The sequence below is a fragment of the Diorhabda carinulata genome, chromosome 4 (assembly GCF_026250575.1).
Source record: "Diorhabda carinulata isolate Delta chromosome 4, icDioCari1.1, whole genome shotgun sequence".
Lineage (NCBI taxonomy): Eukaryota > Metazoa > Arthropoda > Insecta > Coleoptera > Chrysomelidae > Diorhabda > Diorhabda carinulata.
Window position 1 is genome coordinate 23,561,212 of NC_079463.1, and position 4,965 is coordinate 23,566,176.

General features: G+C 34.1%; 1 protein-coding gene and 1 long non-coding RNA gene across 3 annotated transcripts in view; both read left to right on the forward strand.

Moving 5' to 3' along the window:
* Positions 1-4,965, forward strand: part of LOC130892635 (protein argonaute-2-like) — a 310,219-nt gene that overhangs the window by 180,198 nt on the left and 125,056 nt on the right. The gene's annotated exons all lie outside the window — the stretch shown is intronic.
* Positions 1-4,965, forward strand: part of LOC130892637 (uncharacterized) — a 77,738-nt gene that overhangs the window by 27,619 nt on the left and 45,154 nt on the right. The gene's annotated exons all lie outside the window — the stretch shown is intronic.

The window sequence follows — 4,965 nt, forward strand, 5'->3', positions numbered from 1 at the left end:
TCAGTTACTTCTTTATACGATTATGAATGAACGTCGAAGTACTTAAAATGATAATTATATTTTGAAATTATCATAATAACGTGAGATTATGATATCAGTATGAGTGAGCCTTTCAGTCGTCAAACTAATATAGCAATCGAAATTATAAACGAAAATCTATTACTATTGTATTCTAAATTTGGAGCTTCTACTCTTCAAGAAATGCCTCATAGTTTTGATGATGGAACAGTCAGTCAGGTAGGGAATGACATAAATTAGCAAACTTTGATAGTAGTTTGTTGTGTTTATACAATACCTGCTAAATTCTTCCTCCTAAATAATGTCTACTCTAGCTTAAACAGCCATCAGCCTCTACTACAACGATTTTTTGTGATTTTTCTAATGGCCCCTCCACACTCTCGCAAAAATCTTGCTGAGAATCTCCACGAGATATTATAATTATACATATATTAATGAGTAAAGAATTATTAAAATGAAGTGGCGAAACAGTGGCGAAATAGAACAAGGTAAGTACTTTTTGAAAGGCAAGGCTGTTATCTTATCATTTTTATTCCTTGATAATTAATAAAAAAACACATTGAACGCATCGTCTAAATTAATTAATGCTTAGACGATTCCACGCATCATAGATTTTTAGTTTATTTTTGTAGTCTTTGTATTTCAATTTCAATTCAAGTTCGTTTGTTCAAGTTACGCTCATATTGATACCTTGTGGTACACAACAGAATCATTCAAATCGGCGACTCGCTCGTTACTGAGAAACATGCGAGTGTGGAGTCAAAAAAGCCGTGAGCAGCAGAGCTCCAAGACGAAAGTCGAATTTTTCGTCGAATGAAGAATTTAACTAATACATAAACAAATCTTTCCATAAAACGAATTTCTTGGAAATGATATCAATTCTCAATCTTATTTCTTTATATGGAAAATTTGCTATTCCTCATAACTTTTCATTTTACAAGTTAACTCTCTTTCTCGAATGAAAATTCATAATTTCAATAGAACTGGTGGTCTCGAACCCTCTTGTTCAATTCCAATTGACAACAAAGAAAAAATTGTCATAATGACAAGAAATTTCGAAAATGGGAAGTAAAAAAAATCACCCTAGCAACGATCATACTCGTATTATTCATAAAATAAGAGGCGGTCCAGTTCAACAATTACAACGATCAAAATGATTTCAGGCGTTTTGTGCTAGATGAACTGAAAAAGAAAACTTTGAACTTGCGAAAGACAATTCTTCAACATCACCCCTACTTGCATGCGAAGTTCGAACCCTCTAGTTAAACTTTTTCTGGCCAAAAAATAAGAAAATATAACTAAAATGACCATAAAATGGAGAGGGGTAGAGATGGAAAGTTTCGACCTTAGACAGGAAATCATCTCGCAACTAACTGAACCTACATGTGAAATTTCATTTTTCAGTCGCTTTTCGTTTGACCTGCAGAGGGGAGCAAAGGTCAAAAACCACTATTTTTCCACTGCGACCCCTCGAAATATTCATTTGTTTTCAACCAAACTCTAATAACATCAATACGCCGCCAAAAAAGCCATGTATGCTAATTTTGAACCAAATCGGACCCATAGCAATTGCTCGAGAGACGAATATATATATATATATATATATATATATATATATATATATATATATATATATATATATATATATATATATATATATATATAAACTACAGACATTCGAAAAACCATCATAATCGTGTTCAGGAGGTCTCAAAATATGGGAAAAATGATGTGCCCCCCAATTTTCTTCTAGTCATGCCTACCGTAATAGTCTAATTTTTCCTTGAAAAATTCGACTAACAAACCTTCTCCCCTGTTCTCACGTTCTCGCGGTGTTCTCCATCTTTGCCGAGAACGTCGGAGAACAGCGCGAGAACTTGAGAAAAATACGCGAATCGGTTCCACATTCGCATTTCTTACATGTTTCTTACGTTCTCGCGAGATTCTCGTGAGATTGTGGACGGGCCTTGAGGCTTTCTATGGTGTTAATCATATTTCAAAGGTTTTGGGGGAATTTTCGCATTGCTTAAGTCATACCTTACCAACAGAAGTCACCTGGTAAGGGTTGATACAACGATGTCTTCTTGCAAGCCATCGCCTATCTAGACTGTGAAATTAAACTAGTTTCTCTTGGAGCAACCCTGATCTCACGGCATTTCATAGGACTATATATAGGGACCTAATCACCCTTAAACCATGGCGCGATTCTAATCTCCTCTATCTCAACGATTCTAAAACCAAAGTTTTATCATATGAAACTACATTGCAGCTTTTTTTATTAAATAACAACACCATTGACGTCATTGAACCTGAAAAAATCTTAGGGCTTGTTGTGGACAATTCCCTGAAATGGGAGTTACACTTTGTCGCCTTATCTAAAAAAATAAGTTTTGTTTTGTGCAGAGATCAGTTTCTAAAGAAATGAACTTATCCACCTCCTTAACAGTTTAATTTACCCTTATTGAGTCGCATCCCTGGTATGCCCTTGTCTTCTGGAGTATGTGTGGTGCGATTCAAAATACAAAAGAGAGCTGTTAGATATTTATTTGCACTAGACAGCGGGACTCACAGCAGGCACTTCTTTAAAAGATTAAAAATTCTGACTCTTCCTTCCTTATTAATCTTTTAATCCGTTCGCCTAATTCGTAAGTGCGGTTCTCCAATTTCTCCAAGACTTTTGCACGGCTATCCACTTAGGAACGTGGGGCACTCCACGTTCAAAATTAGTTAAGGGCTCAATATTTTACAATGCAAACAAATGCACAATCACTTGCCAATTGAAATCATATCGATTCCGCATTTTGCAATAATTTGAGGGCCTATTTACTGGAAAGTGCCTTCTACTCTGTAAATGACTATTCCAATAATAATATTCAATTCCGGACATGTTGTATACTAGTTTAATTTTTGCTATGGACATTTACCTATAATTCTGTTAGTCACTATGGTTTTCTTCTGTATTAACATACGCTATTAATTTTTCACGTAATTAGTTTTTAAAATTATTTTAAACAAAAAATTCAATATTTTAGAAAAAAATGTTTCTGCTATTTCATTGCCCAGAGTATGATTTCTTGAAAACATTTTTTTTCAATTTCAATTTTTATTTATTTAAAATCGTTTTTTGCATATTTCGAAGTTCAAATGATCAGTTTTATTTTGCATTTAAATATCATAATTCACACTTTTAAATAGTTTGGCAAAAAATTTTATTTATTAATTATTCAATTGTTCTATCAGTTTAAGCATTTGTTATAAACTATGATAAGAACTTGTTGAAACTGTTTTTTCCTTTCAAAGGTTGCAAGTATTGGTAGTCGTAGTCTTTTCTGCAATTTTTGAGAGAAATATATTATTTTTGAATTTGTAGAATAGAACAAATGTGGATACTAATATCAATGGCGGCAATCTCTTGCCAATTTTAAGAAATCATAGAAAAACTGTCGTGACTTTCTGGAATCATTATCTCAGATACTAAAAGTACCATAGAATAGGTATTTTCATTTCAAAAGCTCTCTCACAACAGATTTGCTAAAAATTAAAATAAGTAGCATAAAATATAGAGATTTCCGTGTATGTTTTTCAAAGCTGGAGAATGATAGTTTTATTATCAAAACAGCCTATGAAGAAAAAAAGTCATAAAATATGGACAAAAAATATGAATTACAGTTAAACTAAACAGAAAGTATTTCGGGTACATAATAAGTCTCCGCTTGGTCTGCATCACCTTCTATGGCTTCTGGATCTGCTTCAGTGGGAATAGCTTCATTATAAAAATTCAAGTCGCTTAAGGTTCTCCAATTTTTCCGAAGTGTTTGCCTAGTAGCATGTCAACATCTTTCAGCTTCAGTTCGTTCCCGACGTGACCCTTCTCGATTCGCTCCACACTAATCATTCAAGGAAGTTCCCCTTTTTTTGTTATGCTTTTGAAACAGCCCAAATCATTCTTGTAATACAGTTCCCCTCACAGTAGAATATTTCCAGAGTGACATTTCTTTAGAAAAAATATTTTTGAATTTTTCAACTGAAATTGCCGAGATCCTGGCAGCTTAAGGACTTCTTTAGCTGCACTTTTCCAATCAGATACTTCACAATCTTCACCCATTTGCTGCTGATTCTGAAATTAAGTCCAAGTAGTCGTTTGGTTTAGTAATGACTTCCAGTTTCTTGATTTCTTGTTCCAAGTGATCAAAAACCCTGTCGTCTGGGAGAAATGAATGCCCATCGACTGGAAATACTAGCTCCAAGTCTTCAACATTTTTTAGAGCACCCTCAGATAGCCAACTACAGCACATGCCAATTAATGTGCTGTTTTTATTTTGTCCGCTACATCGGTCATCAATCGTACTGTTTTTCATTCTCTGAAGCTGGTGGTAGACAGCCGAGGCAATTTCATTTGATCCCTTTCCATACTCATGATCCAGCCAAAAATAAGAGAATACATTATCTTTGGTCAATGCTGACTTAGAAGTCCCTCGAACGATAGTGAAATTGTATAAATATAACTGTCGTGAGTAATACGCAGCTTGGTCAGGAACCTTTGGCAACACTAAATTTTTTTGACAGTCAAATGATAATAATATTAAATTTTCACGTTGTTCTCTTAAAAGGTCAAAGAATGCACCTGCTCTGAGATTATGTATTTTTTCTCAGTTGCTAATTGATTTCTTTCTTCTTCAGTAGATGAATTTTTTAGTTTCTTACCGATTTCCAATCAGATGGAACGAGGTGTTTTGAAGCTCAAGTTGAATTTGGTAGTAAAAACAAATCTAAAATAGTACCTCTTAACTTGTAACTCCTGATCTACTGCATTGCTGTACATTTTGTGCATTTTATTTATTGATAGATCAGATGGTAGATACATTCTCCTTGTGAATGACCGACAATAGTGAGATTCGATGCACTTGAAAATTTTTATGTAGCTCTCAATGGCATTTTTCTCTACAG